The following is an 18798-nucleotide window of genomic DNA, read 5'->3' as shown; positions in this document are numbered from 1 at the left end:
AGGTTAGTGCAAACAATGGATGGTTAAATTTTATGGCAAAATGTTAAGGGTGGCTTTTTATCAATAGGCCAAAATTATATTTTTTTTAATACATAATAATTTTTAAACTCGAGTCTTATCTATTTTAAGATTAAATTATAATCTATTTTTTTTTAAACCATTATTACAACTTATTTGATTTTTAATGTATAATAATAAATAAATTCATTTTTTTTAATTATATTATTATTTAATAAAATATAAAAATCGATGAAAATGTAAAAATATATTTTTATGAAATGTATCGTCAGTTTTTTATGATGGAACTAAATCAAAAATTAATACGAAATAATCCACATACCAAAGACTTGGTTGAAATATCTTCATATGGGTTGGTGTGTATCAAAAACACGATTAAAATGAAGATGATCAGCAGATGAATTTTTTTGTCAATTGCATAAATACGTTTTAAACAATTATGAAACCAATGTTGATATTGGTAACCAGTGTTGTAAAATTCACCGGGTTTGCCGATTACTCGGCCGAGTACTCCCTACTCGGCCCCTTACCGAGGCGAATTGCAGAATCCGAGTACTCCCCGATCAACCTCTTACTGAAGCGAACAGTGTTGTAAAACTCGGTCAAATCGTTGATTAATATGTATAATATACTTAATTGTTTGTTATTTAACATACCTACATGTGATTATTACTACATATATATCTTAAATTTTCAATAATTATTCTCGAAGTGAGGTCATTGCGTGTTTTTTAGTTGTATTCGCATATATCTAGTTTTGTAATATATTTCAATCAACTTATGATTTTGACATATATAATTTCTCTAAAAGTATTTCTAAATGAACTACCAAATCTGAGTACTCTCCGAGTACTCTCCGAGTACTCCGGAGTACTCGCTACTCGGCAGTCGAGTGAACAGGTATCAAGTAGCGAGTTCTACAACCTTGTTTGTAACCATTATGAAAATCCAAGAGAGAAAAAGATCATATGACGTTTATTGTTTGAATTTTTAAAATCGTAGACATATTGGTGTCAATATGATATATTATAATCTATGTTCTATATAAATTACGAATACTTATGTTGAGTTAGCGCAAGAATAGAGCTTCTATGTCATGCGGACGAGATTGTTTAACATCTTCTCAATCGATCTATAAATGAATTAATGCAATAATTTCAACCAAGTACTTGGTATGCGGATGTATATTTCGTATCAAATTTTGATTTAGTCTCATCATCAGAAAGTGACAGATACATGTCATAACAATATATTTTTATATTTTAATTTGTTTTTATATTTTATTAAATAGAAGTATAATTTATTTATTATCATATACTAAAAATTAAACAAATTGTAATGGTTGTTTCAACAAAAATATATTATAATTTAGATGGTATTTACAGGAAAAAAAGAAGATTTCAATAAGTTAGAATTTCTCACTTTTCAAAACTCCTTATAATTTTTTGGGTTGCGAAAGTTAAATAACCCTTATAATTTTTTCCCGGTGGGGCGTAACTCGTCGTTTGATACTTTGATTCCAAAAGTTGATAATCCAATTCATATTAATGATTATTGCCCTATTAGCCTTATCAGTTTGCAATTTAAGATTATTGCTAAATTGTTGACTAATAGGCAAGGTTGTAAAAAACGTTCGACGTTAGCTAGTCGGTGGACTGGGGTTAAGCGATTAATCGGTATTAATCGGGGACCATTAATAGTTAAGTTGCTAGATTTTAAAAAATTAAATATAACTAATATCATATCAAAGTTCATAAATACCACTAATATCATAACAAAATAGGTTAGTATGATTAATACAACACTAATCATGTCTCAAATAGTTTCCATTGAGATAAAACTTCTTCAAAATCTTATAATTTCATCGTTTTATATTGTTTCACTCATTGTATATGTAGGGATTAATCGTTAGGCGTCCTCTAATCGGTCGAGTAGCACCTAGGGATTAATCAGGACCTAGTCGGGATTTTTACAACAGTGCTAATAGGTTAGCTCCGATATTACATGATGTTATAGGGATGAAACAATCTACTTTCCTTAAATCTAGGCAAATTTTGGATGGTCCGTTGGTGGTAAACGAGTTGATTAGGTGGTTTAAGAAGAAAAAGAAAAAACTTATGATTTTTAAGGTTGATTTTGAAAAGGCTTATGATTCGGTGAGCTGGGAGTATCTGGATACAATTTTTTTGTTTCTTGGGTTTGGTGAGAAATGGAGAGGTTGGATTCAGGTATGTTTTCAAATGCTAGATCTTCTGTGTTGATTAATGGAAGTCCTACGGATGAGTTTTAACTTTTTAGAGGCCTAAGACAAGGGGATCCTCTCTCTCCTTTTTTGTTTATTATAGCTATGGAAGGTCTTCATATTGCAATAGAGGATGTGGTTGCAGAAGGGGTGTTCCGGGGTGCCCCTTTAGGATCTGATGATGTTCTTATTTCTCATTTGTTTTATGCAAATGATGCTTGTAACACCCATAAAATTCGATCCAATTAAAAAAAAATCATTTGAAACCATTCAATTATTACAATTTGTTTTCAAAATAGTTTATACATTAGAGTTCCTAGAAATCATAATCATCAATCGATGAAGTGCACAGTTACGCCTTCGCCTTCCCGCGACCATCCACCGAACCTGAAACAATAAACTGAAACTGTAATCCTTAAAGTTTAGTGAGTTACCCCCCCCCCCCCCTAAATACCAACCTCATATAACCACAATCATATCATATCAACAAATACAGAACAACATGCGTAATGAGCCTTGAGCCTGACTGGACCGCCTTGCAGGGCCTACAGCCTATCTAGACTGCTCCCGAGCCTTCAACATGACTGGACTTCCCTCTCGGGGCCTTTAGCCTATCCGGACCGCTCTCCGGGTATGTTGGCCTTCAGCATAAAGCAGGACCGCCTCAACCCAACCCCCAATCAAACAAACATGTGCACATAAATATCATATGCAAGGTTATATCATATAACAGTCAAACCGATCTATCATATTACTAATCATAGCAACATCCCACTAACCGGGATACAGACCTAACCGGTCACTAACATAGCATCGTCCTATAACCAGGACACTGACCTAACCAGGTCACTAAGTGTAAGCATGTCACCATCCCAACTACCAGGATGTAATCAATAAACATATCATGCAATAAACCGGATACAATCCATAAAGGGGTGGCCTTGGTGCCTTAGACCCTATTGATATAGTGAGGATAACTCACCTCACAATTGACGCGCTGAAGTGATAAGCTCCACTCTCGGATCACGTTCACAACTCCACCACCTATATTCACCATAAAATCATATCCATAAATTTCTAATTTCCCAAAATGCCCCCAACAGTTAACTAGTCAACCCTTGGTCAAAGCCCAAGTCAATGGTCAAGGTCAACAGTCCATGTTGACCTCAACTCGTTGAGTACAACTATCCACTCGTCGCTTTCCTTGAATAAATCTTCAACTCGCCGAGTCAGTTGACTGACTCGTCAAGTTCCTAATGTTTGCGGCCAAAAACTCATTGGCCAAGTCGTCGATTTTCCCTTGCAACTCACCAAGTTCATGCGTACCAACAACCGGGAAAACCCTAACTGACTTGCCAAGTCACCCCACTGACTCGCCGAGTCTACGACAATCTTCATCGGACTCGCCGAGTTGACCATGCAACTCGCCGATTCCCTTCAGTCCATTTTCCATTTAGATGTTTTTTAAGCCATCTTAAGGTTCCATATTGCAGATCCAGCTTCCCAAGGCATGTTTATCACGTAAAGTTGCAAACTTTACGTGCATGCAAGGCTCTAAAGTCTTATAATGACAAAACCAAGCTTGCAATGGAGTTTTACACTTAATGAGGGGTTCATAATTGCCAAAGCTAATAGATTTATGGACTTAGAGACCAAAGAGAGTTCAGATCTGAAGTTACAACTTCAGATCTGCGCTCATGCCCAAGAATAGCTTCATAATATGCTAGAAAATCCCAACTCTTTAACCAAATGAGATCTAGAATGAAATGAGGTCAAGATAACGACTTGAGACCTTCCAAAATATGCCAACTGAGGCAGATATCATATCCCCACATGTTCCTTGCTTCTGGCCACTTCCTCTCTAAGCTCTCCTTACAAAGATCCTCCTTCCAAAGCTTAAAACACACAAGAATGATGCCCACATGGATTAGGGTTTATGGACTATCAAGAGGATCTAAAGGGAGGATGAGGAGGCCAGTGATCCTTTAAATAGGGTGCAAAACCCTGGGAATTAGGGTTTCATCCTCCATATCCTACTCGTTGAGTCCCTTCATGGACTCGGCGAGTAGGTCACTTAAACACGTGGACTAACCCACTGCTACTCGAAGAGTCAGGCAACCAACTCGTCGATTAGACCTTGAAATCATGAGAATTTATAACCATAAATTGATACTCAAGAATCGGGGCATTATAATATTATTTTCTTAGGGGAGTGGGATGCTTCTAATATCCAGAATTTGATTCATATTTTGAGATACTTCTTTTTGGTGTCGGTTCTTAATATTAATCTTACTAATCAAATTTATTTGATATGGGAGTCAATTCATTGAAGGTTGCTAGCTTAGTTTCTTTTACTAGGTGTCCGTCTGGTGTTTTTCCTTTTGTCTATCTTGGTATTCCGGTTGGAGAGTCTATGGTGCATATTAAAGGATGGGAAGTTATTATTGATCAATTTAAGAAGCACTTATCTTCTTAGAAGGTGAAGTTGTTGTCTATTGGAGGCAGGTTGAGTCTTATAAAATCTGTTTTGGGGAGCTTGGCTATTTTTTTTCTTTCTATTTTTTGTCTTCCTGTCACTGTGTGTCATCATCTTGAGGCCTTAAGGGCTCGGGTTTTTTGGGGTGTTGAAGAAGGCCAAAATCGAATTCATTGGGTTAATTGGAAGTTGATTTTAAATTCTCATGCGCAGGGAGGTCTGGGGGTTGGTAGTTTGGATGCTTTTAACTTAGCTCTTCTTTATAAATGGAAATGGCGATTTCTTAATGAACCGAGTGCTCTTTGGGTTAAAATTATTAAATTTTGTTATGGCAACGGTGGTGGATTTTTGGATGTGCAAAGATTAGGTAATGGAGGAGGGATTTGGAATAAAATTTTTGGCTCTATTAACCAACTTCATGAGAGCGATATTATCCCTTTTAATTCTTTGCATAGGGTTGTTGGAGATGGGGTACATACTAGGTTTTGGAAGGATATCTGGTGTTCAGATATATTCCTCTTATGGAGCGGTTCGCAAGACTTTTTGCTTTGTCTACTAACCAAGATGCTCGGGTAAGTGAGTTTTGGTTTTCAGTGGGTTGGACTTTTCATTGGAGGTGGGGGATTAGAAGAGGGGTTGAATTGACTCAATTTGTTGATCTTGTGGAGTTGTTGTCTCCTACTCATTTAGGGGTGTTGCCTGACAAGTGGATTTGGGATTTAGATCCTTAAAGTATTTTTACTATTAATTCTACAAGGAAATGGGTTGATGATATGAGATTGCGTTTAGGTAGTTTTCCTACTAGATGGAACCGATATGTTCAAATTAAAATAAATATTTTTTGTGGTGGGTTATTTTGGATCGTATCCCGGTTAGAGTTAAACTGGTAGAAAAGGGGGTGGAGTTAGATTCCTTGTTGTTCCCGGTGTGTCATAATTCACAAGAAAATGTAAATCATTTATTCTTGCTTTGTTCGGATGCAACACATGTATGGAGGCGGGTAGGCCATTGCTAGATTTGGATATTCCAGATTTTTCTTCTATTAGTATTATGTTGGAGTGGATGGATGCTAGACCTATTATTGCTCATATGGAGCGGGTGATTATTAAATCGGTGTTTATGGTAGTTATATGGGTGCTTTGGACGTATCGTAATGCTTTACTTTTTAGTAGTTCTAAGCTTAGAAAAGATAGACTTTTTGACTTTATTGTGTAAATTTCTTTTCGTTGGTTTACCTCTAGGAATTCTAATGCTAGGATCAGTTGGACGATGGGGATGCAAAATCCAATCCAGATGTAATTTGTTGCTTTCTCTAGCTTATTGCTAGAGGTTTTGTTTTTGTTTTATAAAATGTGCTACTGTTCTAAAAAAACAATTACATAGAAAATGGGCAGGAAATCATTCGGCGAGCCTTTAGAAAAACACCACGTGGCAAATCATTGGTGAAGAAAAATAACATGTGACATTTTAATGAGTCTTTTATTAGAAGAGAATATTACATCATAGATTATAAAGTAATGCCTAGTAATATTTTTGGAATATTCACATAATCTAGTAATAATCATTAATTATTTTATAATTAATTTCAAATATGCCCATTCATTAATGAATATGCATATAGTTTTCTAAACTTACAACTTATCAAGCTATTTATTTGTATCTCATGATATATTTGTAGTATTTTATTCTTTTAATTTTTTTGGTGTTTATAGCTTTATTTGGTTAAAGAAAATAATATGTTAGAACTCTATTCTTTATTGTTACAGGTCGGTTGGTAATTTGAGAGAAAATAACAAGGGAAACATCATCTACGTCGGATGGAACAAAAAAATGTCTATTCATTTGTCATTACAATTGTAAAAAAAACGTTCCAGTCCAAATATATTAGAGAAATGTATGAATACAAAATCTCAATTTTATGTGATTTTAAACATTTATAAAGATAACGTATTCAATATAAACTACAGAAGAATCCCCCCGCGTTGCGGGGGTCGGAGGGTATTTTATAGCTTCTTAATTACTATGAACTTATTTTTTTATCCACACAAATTTTGTTGATTGTGTTTGTGTTATCATATGAGTCATTGTAAAACTTGTTACCTAATGTAAATAATTTAATAGCTTGAAGATGGTGTAGGAGATGTTTGAGTTGGTTTCAGAAAGTGATTATGTAATAGTGAATGAAAATAAAGTAATCAAGTCACAAATAACATCATCGTTCCAAAAATTACATCCAAAGACCTATCTAAAAGGGAATCATAAATCAATCATTCGTCAGAAACAACTTTGTGGCATATCAACCACAAAATAATATAATTCAGCTTTAGTGAAGCCCAAGTAGAATATACTCAAAATTTACTGACGGTAAATAAAACAGATGCATCTCTGCAATCTTAGCCCTGTAAAATGACTGGAAAAAAATATTAGTTACTACTTTTTCCACAATTAGACCAATAGATAGGAACTTCAAAAATTTTAACACCACAATAAGAAAAACAAAATAGAAACAAATAAAAAAATTTCATTGGTTTCTATTGCATCAATAAGACAAGCATCAGCAAGTATCAATGGTTTAGTTTTACTTGTTTTAGGCTTGGACTTTTCAGATGGAATTAGATTTCCTGTAAGACAATGTGGAAGTGATTCATATAAATTAAAATACCAAGTAGAGTTGACAAATTCTACTAAGCCTCCAATAGCCTCTTGCCTAAGTTTTTGATTCCAATACAGAATAAAGAGTCAATATTGAGAGAAAATGACACTTTAGACTTTTCACATAGAAAAAAAATGCAAAATATGAATAACTTTGTCCCCATCTCATCATAACCTTTAATAATGCAGAAAATAGTTATTTAAATAACCATCTAAATTTCTACAAGGGCAAACCTGTCAAAATGGGACACTTTTTGTTCTATGAAGTTTTGAAGTCTTCATTCTTTTATATGCACACATACATGCAAATAAATATAAAGACAATTAAATGTTTTTTATTAAAAGAGAACAAACAAAATAACTGATATTATGAGTTTATGACCCAAATAGTACGATCGTGTCTCATAAATATTGGATAATGAACTTAATGGGGATAGAGCATGACATATATGAAACTTGGAGCATCATAATTGAGTATTCAAAAAGTATTTTCTGCTTTGAACTAACAGATACCAAGGTGTGATCTAATGAAATGAAAAAAAAAAAGATATACCAGTGTTTCTGAGTGAAAACCCCAAAACACCCTTTTCCATTTAGATAATCAATAAAATCTTACATCATGTATGGTTCAAGTCACTATCCAATATATGCTCAAGAAGGCAATCCAGTGGCATATGTGGCAAATTAGATAAGCAAACGTCATTTTTGTTATTATTCCTTTATAAAGAATATGTTTTTTAACTTATGACACTATTTTGATTGTATCAAATGGATGGAAAAAGAGTGAAACCATTTAAATTCACATTTTGAAATTGAATTGAGGTGGTGGAAAACTAAATTTAAGAAACTACCTAAAATTATAGGTGGTAACAGTAACATACATCGATCTATTCTTACACAAGGAATGTAACACCCTGTTCTGAAAGTATTCATTTATGGATTTCAGAGGCCAAGGCTAGGGATGTTTTGGTCTTTCAAGGGTTCGGCGTTTTATTCAAGAAGTTTTGGGTCGGGGTGTGTCACTAGAAGCGCAGGCTTCTCGCCACCGTTTCGTGGATATAAAGTTTGTCAGAAACGGACTTAGGATGAAGGAGTTATAACATTTTGAAGTTGTTGTCATTTATGGCCCCTTAATGGAAATGTTGGCAAGACAGTCCCTTACATGCATGAAGGCACGCGTATGTTTAGATGGGTACACCCAACGTAAGGCTGGGGTACGCCCAACATAACAGGGCAAAGTGATCACGGGTGTTGAGGACGTACACCCAACGTATGAGGAGTACGCCCAGCGTACACCCAGAGTCCTTAAACCCTAATTTTAGGGTTAGCCACTATATAAAGAACATAATGGCTCAAACACTAGCCGTCTTATCAGCCTACCCAACCTCAAAGAAACCTTATAACACCCCATCCTTTCATTTTGTGAGATCTTGACCTTGGGAAGCTCATCTTGGTGGTTTTAAGCTTGGAATAGGAAAAGAAGAAGTTGTCAAAGAAGGACTTGGGAATTTAGAGCATATAGATATGGAATAACATCATCATTTGGAACTCTTTGCAGGTATAAAGTTCATAAATTTGCTTAAGAAATCTTAGATCTTTTGTTGTGTGGTTTTGGGGTTATTTTGGTCCCAATAATGGACCTTTTTGGTGAAACTTCGTTTTTAAGCTTGGGGTTGCCACCCTCAGAGCTAAAAGTGTCCCATAAGTAATAAAGTTTCAGTATTGATGGTCCTGATGAGTTCATACATGATATTTAGCCCTTGTTATGGAAGTATGTTGTCATCTTTTGAGTTTGAGCTTATTTGGTTGGTTTCAAGCCACCAAGTTAGTGACTTTATGGATTAAGACATGGAAAAGGACCTGGATCTAAGTTGGTAGCCTCTGGAGTGGTGTATGAAGCACTTAATGGGAAAGTTTCTTAACAGGGGCAGTACGCACCAATTGCCTAGTACGCTCAGCGTACGTGAGTGTACGCCCCGCGTACTCTGGCAGTTTGGGCTTCAAGTTAATGGACCTCTGTTTGGGCCATGCTTTGGACCTTGGGCCTTAGTGGGCCATCAGAAGTCAGATGATATGGGTCAGGGATTATATTTTGGGCTTAGGGTAAGGCCCATTAATGGATTGGGACCAATATAGCAAATTGGGCCATTAGTGGGCTACTAGTGGGCTTGGGAAGCTTACTTAGTATTGGGCCTTGGTTATGGGAATTAGATCTAGACCAATTTGGACTAGGGGTAGAATGGTCATTTTACCCTAAGATGTATTAATGTATTGGACTAAGTGATATTTGGTGTTGGTAGCTCGGGGAGCCGAAGGAGCAACAGTTCGGGATTTGGCAGATAGTAGCCTAAGGGATATCAGCAAGGTTTCAGCAGTGCAAGGTGAGTTTCCTCACTATGTGAATGGGTCTACGGCCACAATGCCAGCCCATGTAGTTTATGAGTAGGAAGACCCGGGGGATAGCCCTAGGCACTGTATGCTAGAATGTGATTCCGGATCAAGTTCCGATGTCGGGCGGGCACCCGAGGGATGTTTACATGATAGTTTATACTTGTTGTCTGTGTGATATTTGTATGTGCCTGGTAGGGAGGTGAGCATGGGCGGGGTCCTGTATCTCACCATTAGCAGAGTATGGACGGGGTTCTGTATCTCTTTAGTAGCAGAGCAGGGGCGAGGCCCAAGATAGGAGAGAGGTGAGTGTGGGCGGGGGTCCGTATCTCACTATCAGCAGGAGCGTGGACGGGGTTCCATGACTCGTTAGTAGCAGGCCAGGGGCGAGGCCCTAGTTAGGCGAGGTCTTAGATCAGGAGTATTGTAAAGTGTGATAACTGCTTGTTGTGTGTTATGTTATATGTTGTATGTGTTTAGCGGGTGAGGCCCATAGACAAGCAGGGCCTAATAGAAACAGATATGTACACCGAGCGGGGCCTGGTGTGGGGCGGGGCCCGATGTTGCGGGCGAAGTCCGATATAGCGGGCGATGCCCAGTGCTTGCAGTATGTGATTATGTATGGTATGTGGTAGGTTGGGGAACTCACTAAGCTTCGTGCTTACGGTTTTCAGTTTTGGTTTCAGGTACTTCCGGTAGCGGAGGGAAGAGCTCGGGTGATCGCATGGCACAGACACCAAAGGAGTTTTAGCCCGGGATGTTTACTCTCATAAAATAAAATAATGTTTTGGACACGATGCTCTGATGTGATATGTTTTGTATGAATGGTTGACATTTGTGGTTTATTTATTAAATTAAAAACGAAATTTTTGATCATGATTTTTGGGTCGTTACAAGTTGGTATTAGAGCCTTGGTTTGAGGGATTCAGGCACACTCTTGGGGGTGTCTGAACTCAAACTGAGGACGTGGTAAGAAATTTTTCAAAAGGAAATCATTTTCATAAAAAGGAACTTTGAAAAGAGAAAAAGAACGTTGAAAAAGAAAAAAAAAGTGTGTGGTGCATGCAATCAGTCGAGCTCAAGTAAGTTCTCCCAAATTACCCATAAAAGTTTATGTTATGATATGATTATGTGATTAGCATGCTAGATTTAGGGCTAAGGATCTAGAAGGATGCCTTATATGCCTGTTATATGTGTTTTTTGAATTGCATGCTAGTAAAGATTCTTGTTGTATGGATAGAATTGCATGATTATGTTCTAGTTATATTTCCCTTTTTGTCTGAATGCTATTTGCTTTGTGCTTTGTGGGCCTCTAAGTGATGGGAATTAGCCATTAGGCGAATGCGTCAAGTCATATGTGACCAGGGTTAGATAATCTCAGAGTGCTGAATTTGGCCCTATTGCGCAGCTCTTGTTTGAGTCCAACCGTTGTAGGGAGGATTCCTTTACTCGAAGGATTATCTGAGTCTCGTCACATATGATGGTATTCAGGTAATGGCTAATTGGCATTATAATGATACCTTCAGTAGCCGAGGATTGGGTGCGGGTTGGAGGTTGTAACATCCCAAAATTCAAGACCAAAAATTTCTTTTTAATAAAACATTACTTTAACCAAGACATCATTCCAAAACATAATATGAGTAAAAGTTTTCAAAAAACATGTTTATTATCAGAGTAAACATTCCCAGGCTGACTAATCTATGGTGTGTGCCATGCGATCACCCCGAGCTCCTCCCTCCGCTACCGGAAGTACCTAAAAACAAAACTGAAAACCGTAAGCACGAAGCTTAGTGAGTTCCCCACCTTACCACATACCATGCAAACCATATACTTCACATACTGGGCCACGCCCGCTATCCTGGGCCTCGCCCTCTACTTCGGGCCTCGCCCGCTACAACGGCCCCGCCGCTCCAGGCCCCGCCTGGCTTCGAGCCCCGCTCGGATACAGATCTGTTTCACTTAGGCCTCGCCTGTCACAGGGCCTCGCCCACTAACATATAATAGCACATAAACATATCACATAACATTACATAAACTAAACATATACTAACAACTCTTGCTCTAAGGCCTCGCCTATCTCTGGGCCCGCCCGTGTCCTGCTACTGATGAGTCATGGAACCTCGTCCATACTCCTACTGATAGTGAGATACGGGCCCAGCCCACCCTCACTCCTTTCCTGACTTGGGCCTCGCTCCTGCTCTGCTGCTACTGAGATGTGGAACACCATCCACACTCTGCTATTGGTGAGATACGGGACCTCGCCCACACTCACCTCCCTACCAGGCACATACAAGTATCACACAGACAACAAGTATAAACTATCACATAAACCGCTCCTTGGGCACCCGCCCTCTATCATTGGACCTCGTCCGAATATCATACTAGCATACTGTGCCTAGGGCTAACCCCCGGGTCTTCTACTCATAACTACATGGGCCGGCATTGTGGCCGTAGACCCATTCATACAAAGGGAAACTCACCTGATACTGCTGAACTGCTGCTGCTAACCCCTTTGACCGCTACCTGACCACTGACTCCGAACTGCTGCTCCGCTAGCTCCCCGAGCTACCAATATCAACATAACACTTAGTCTAACCGACCTTCAAAGGTCAACCAAGTCAACTCCGGTCAAAGTCAACGTCCTGGTCAAAGTCAACCTTCCAGGTCAACCCTACTCGTCGAGTCACCCTACTGACTCGCCGAGTTCATAAGTCCAGAGTCCTTCCACTCGCGACTCTACTCGCCGAGTCAGCCCCTGACTCGCCGAGTCTACTGATTCCCGATTCCTGTCCTGTCCAACTCACTGAGTCCTGGCTCGATTCGCTGACTCGAGACTTAACTCGAAGGGTTTGGGACCACGCGACCTGACTCGCCGAGTCTAAGAACAGACTCGCCAAGCACACGGCAATCTTCATCCAACTCGCCGAGTTGTTCATCCAACTCGCCGAGTTCATGCCTATCTTCATCCGAATCGACGAGCTGTTCATCCCACTCGTCGAGTTCCTCCTCATCTTCAAGCTACTCGCCGAGTCCACTCGAAGGACTCGCCGAGTCCAATAAGATCCACTTACATGCAGAGGACTTCCGAGTCATGCATGAACTCCAAACTGTAGATCTACCCTTCCCAAGCCTATTCCCCACGTAAAGTTGCAAACTTTACGTGTAGAGAGGGAGATCTAGGCAAAATGCACCAATAATTAGGGTTAAAGACCAAGAGGCTCCAAAATCCACCCAGTGGCTGATACTTTACGGGATTCTAAACCAACACAAGCATGGATCTGAGGTAGCAACCTTAGATCTGGATCTCAAGCTTGAAATTCATCTTAGGCATGGCTTAAAAGCCCCAAAACTCATAACCAAAGAAGATCTAAAGGAGGGAAACGAATTGATACCTTCCAATGCTCTGAAATGCTCCCCAAACTTCAGATCTAAAGCCACTCCTTGATGCTTCAAAGATTCCCACTTCTTCTTCTTCTTCTAAATCACTCAAAAATGGCCAAAAGAATAAATCATCACAATGGAGGCTTAGGGTGCGGCGTTCTGGGGGTGAGAGATAGTAAAGGAGCCCTAGGAAGAAGATTGAGACGTTTAAATAGGCTCCAAGCCCCGGATTTAGGGTTTTCCTCGCACAGACCAGACTCGCCGAGTCCACTTGGCCGACTCGCCAAGTTGGTCACTTACTTCTCGACCCGGATCCCGCTCCGACTCGCCGAGTCCTTCCTTGGACTCGCCGAGTCCCTCCTAAAATTTAGGGTTTCCTTTACTTTCTTGGCTTTCAAAATCTTGGGTGTTACAACTCTCCCCCACTTAAACTGAACTTCGTCCTCGAAGTTTACCATGGCCCACCGCCTGCGATCTGCCTCCAATACCCAACACCAGCCGCCTACCTCGCTAGTCTCCCACCTGGTCATTCTGACTAACATCAACCTCGCGGGTAAACCTCGGGTCAAACCTGACCCTGAACAACTTAGAAACAGAACTTACTCAACCGATAATCCTTCTGGTACTCACCGAGTATTGCACTGAACCCGTAGAGGTTCTCTACTTCTTTCCTTGCGTAATTTCCTTGCCTTCCCAAGGCAAAGCCTCATAACCGACTTTTCCTCTGACACTGTGAAGGTCCTATCCTTCACTAACTCCATCACCCCCCCCCCCCCCCCCCGCTATTCCCAGAACGGGTCATCACCGTCAGTACTCACTGACACTCCTTTCTGCCAACACTTGGTGTCGAGCACCCGTCGACTCAATTAACTGAATTCCACCATACGCTGCATACTCGCACTGCCACCGACTAGCAATTCTGCTACTCCTCGTCTGACTCCCTGATACACTGGGACCGCCCTGGTCCCTACCAACCTATCAATGACTGGATTACCGGCTCCAACCGGTAGCTAGTCTAACACCATCACTGGTCGCTCTCAGCGACTTCCAAAGAAACCTCGACCACCTAACTGCTCAGTCAATCCTGTCATCCAGGCACTACAAACCTGGGATCCCCGATCCCTAATCTTGACACTAAGATCCCTACCAGGTCCCACCTGCGCTGCTAAAACTCACGGGCCTCACCCACGGGTCCCACCCGCCTCTATCCTTCTAGTCTCACTAGTCTAGTCACTCTCGCTCGGGCCTTGCCCACGGGTCTCACCCAACCATACTACTGAGCAACCCTGCTCCCAGGTCTCATCTACACTGCTAATCTCATACGGGCCTCGCCCAGGGGTCTCACCCAACTATATCCTGGAGCGGCCTCTCCCAAGGTCTCACATCTCTAGAGCTATACAGGCAACTCCCTATCATTCTTATCCACTTACCCAATCTTGATCCCTACCTGATCACTAGGAGATAAGGGCCTCGCCCCAACTCCACTAACGAAGATACTAAGAAATGCTACGGCTTACCCATAGGCTTACATCACCATCCATTGCTGACCTCTAGTGAATGCTACAGCTGCCTTGTAGTCTTACAACACTTCCACCACTGACTGGTAATACGAAGGCACCCACGTGCCATCAGCTTCTCAAGATCCTTATTCCGACTCCCGCGAGTCCTTCAGGCGATCCACAACCTGAATTCTCAACCATAACTAACCATTACCATCATACGCGCTAGCTGATGTGGAGTTTCTCAAACTCCCAACCCTGAAATCCTCAATCCATCAAACGCTGAACTACTTCTCTTCCCTCTCGGAGGTCACGTACTCATTCTGGGTCTGCGTGCTCCTCTCTGGGCACACCCAGAGGATTCTCCCCCACTTCGATCCTGCTTACCCCTTGCTGCTCAATACTCAAAGAGATCCCGATCTTTGCTACCATTTCATAACCCATCCACTGAGGAACCCAAGCCCGCCATAGCTAGGGATTTAGCCAATCCATCACAATCACTGCACCACTCCGAACTAGCGAAACGTACCAAATCCCTCCCAAGCATGCTACAGTTACTGCATCCTTCGAAACCTTCTTCAATAGAGCACATCCCCTAACTACCATACAAAAAAGTATGCAGATGGCATATAACTCGATCACAACTAACCAATCAAAATAAAATACTTTTACCGCTAAAGATGCAGAACCATAACAATGAAATCATGCACGAATAAAAGAACTGAAAATGAAAAATTGCATACCTTCAACGTCCGGCGTTGCTCGCGTCTCCAAGGTCATCATCTGAAAAGCCCTGCTCCCTGCCGTAGGTGCCTTTACCCGGCCCTGACGGCCATCTGTGATCCTCAAAGTTGCAGGGGCGGGTGCCATCACCCGTCCTGCCGAAGACAAACTGGGGCACTGGGCCTTCTTGTGGCCCCGCTGGTTGCAATGAAAACATATCAACTCTGATCCATGCGCGGCGGTAACAGTACAATCCCTGCTGAAATGACCAGTCTGACCGCACTTGAAACAGCCAGACTCACCACCGCTACCACTCCTGCACGCGCCCCCGTGCGCCCTGCCACACTTTCCGCACCGATTGCAGTCCTGATGATCCCTCGATCTCGAATCCGATCCCTTGGGTCTTTTGCCCGAACCCGTAGCTACCTGAACCTCATCCGGCTTCCTTTTCCGGATCTGCTCCAAATCAATTTCCCTCTCTCTAGCCCGAGAAATCATATCTTCCGGCGTCTTACAGCTGGATCTGCTCACGAACTCCCTGATGTCATCCCTCAACATCTCATGGTACCGAGCCTTCTTCATCTCCTCATCTGCGACATACTACGGTACAAGAAGAGCCCTCTCCCTGAACTTGGCGGTGATCTCCGCCACAGTCTCAGTAGTCTGCGTCAAATCCTGAAACTCTCGTGCCAGCTGCTGCACCTCAATAATTGGCGAAAACTCCGCCCTGAACCTGGCCGAGAAATTGCTCCAAGTCATCGCGTCCAACGCGGCATCATCCCCCAAAGCATGACCAATCTCCTCCCACCAATCCCTCTCTCTGTCCTTCAGAAGACAGGAGGTGAGTCTAACCTTGTCCCCCTCGGGACACTTGCTCGTACGAAAAGCGTTGGCAACATCAGCCAACCATCTGCTGCTAGCAATGGGGTCCCTAGCCCCATGATAATCTGGTGCCCCGCAGGCTCTAAACTCTCGAAACTTCAAGGTACGAGCTCCCATCAATGTCATCATCTCAGTACAGAAGGCTCCCAGCCTCTCATCCAAGATCTCCAGTATGCCCTCCTTGACTGTGCCACAGATCACAGGAGTCTGAGCTAAAATACTGCGTGTAACCTCAGCTGATATCAACTCTCTCATCCGCTCCTCGAGCTGCTCGGCCCCTGAACCCGAGCCTGATCCCTCTCCGGCGCCCGATCCGCCCGCTGGTCTCTCTCGCAATGTCACCATGCTGAAAAAATATACCACAACCACTATCAGAATACTCATCACTGATGCGAGACCAAACATGCCCTACCAGGTTCCCGGTCTTGTCTCTGCCCTTCCCGAATCGAGTACGGATCCTCTGTTTTCAGTAGTACGGGCCCATACTACCTTCCATATCTATCCGTACTTTCCTCAGGAATTGCTTTGACTCCACCAGGTCCCTTATCCACTACTACTGCTCCCAGCACTTTCTCATCCTAGGCTGACCCTAGGGAAACCTCTGACTCAACTCAAACCAGTCCTCAGCTGCTGAAAGTCTCCTTGTGATGCCAATTAGCCATCACCTGGATACCATCACATGCGACGAGGCTCAGATAATCCTTCAAGTAAAAGACTCGTCCCTACAACGGTTGGACTCAAACAAGAGCTGCGCAATAGGACCAAATCCAGCACTCTGAGATTATTCAACCCTGATCGCATGTGACGTGTTGTATCCACCTAATGGCTAACTCCCATCACTCAGAATCCCATAATGCACAAAGCAAGCAGCATTCGAACAAGGGAAAAATCTAACCATAACATACTCAAGCAATCATATCCACATAGCAAGAATCTGAACTAGCATGCAACACAAACCCACAACCCAGGCATAACCTAAACAGGCTATCCTACTACTGTCTAATCAGCACTACTATACAGCTCAAAAGCACAAATAACAGGCACATAAGGCATCATCCCTAGATCCTTAGTCCTATTCTAGCATGATGTTCTATCAACTGATAATCATAACATAAACTTGAATGGGTATTTTGGGGTACTTACTTGAGCTCGGTTGATTGCATGCACCACACCTCTTTTCTCTTTTCAAAGTTCTTTTCTTTCTGAATTCTTTTTGCTTTTCTAAAACTATTTTTCGTTCTCAAAATTCATTTTACAAAACTGTCTTTTCACTTTTGAAAACTTTTTATCCGACCCCTCAATTTGAGTTCAGGCACACCCGAGAGTATGCCCGAATCCCTCAAACCAAGGCTCTGATACCAACTTGTAACATCCCAAAATTCAAGACCACAAATTTCTTTTTAATAAAACATTACTTTAACCAAGACATCATTCCAAAACATAATCTGAGTATAAGTTTTCAAAACACATGTTTATTATCAGAGTAAACATTCCCAGGCTGACTAATCTATGGTGTGTGCCATGCGATCACCCCGAGCTCCTCCCTCCGCTACCGGAAGTACCTGAAAACAAAACTGAAAATCGTAAGCACGAAGCTTAGTGAGTTCCCCACCTTACCACATACCATGCAAACCATATACTTCACATACTGGGCCACGCCCGCTATCCTGGGCCTCGCCCTCTACTTCGGGCCTCGCCCGCTACAACGGCCCCGCCGCTCCAGGCCCCGCCTGGCTTCGAGCCCCGCTCGGATACAGATCTGTTTCACTTAGGCCTCGCCTGTCACAGGGCCTCGCCCACTAACATATAATAGCACATAAACATATCACATAACATTACATAAACTAAACATATACTAACAACTCTTGCTCTAAGGCCTCGCCTATCTCTGGGCCCGCCCGTGTCCTGCTACTGATGAGTCATGGAACCTCGTCCATACTCCTACTGATAGTGAGATACGGGCCCAGCCCACCCTCACTCCTTTCCTGAATTGGGCCTCGCTCCTGCTCTGCTGCTACTGAGATGTGGAACACCATCCACACTCTGCTATTGGTGAGATACGGGACCTCGCCCACACTCACCTCCCTACCAGGCACATACAAGTATCACACAGACAACAAGTATAAACTATCACATAAACCGCTCCTTGGGCACCCGCCCTCTATCATTGGACCTCGTCCGAATATCATACTAGCATACTGTGCCTAAGGCTAACCCCCGGGTCTTCTACTCATAACTACATGGGCCGGCATTGTGGCCGTAGACCCATTCATACAAAGGGAAACTCACCTGATACTGCTGAACTGTTGCTGCTAACCCCTTTGACCGCTACCTGACCACTGACTCCGAACTGCTGCTCCGCTAGCTCCCCGAGCTACCAATATCAACATAACACTTAGTCTAACCGACCTTCAAAGGTCAACCAAGTCAACTCTGGTCAAAGTCAACGTCCTGGTCAAAGTCAACCTTCCAGGTCAACCCTACTCGTCGAGTCACCCTACTGACTCGCCGAGTTCATAAGTCCAGAGTCCTTCCAC

Source organism: Lactuca sativa, chromosome 4 (genome assembly GCF_002870075.4).
Source record: "Lactuca sativa cultivar Salinas chromosome 4, Lsat_Salinas_v11, whole genome shotgun sequence".
NCBI lineage: Eukaryota > Viridiplantae > Streptophyta > Magnoliopsida > Asterales > Asteraceae > Lactuca > Lactuca sativa.
The sequence above is the reverse complement of the archived record's forward strand: the minus strand, read 5'-3'. Positions refer to the sequence as shown.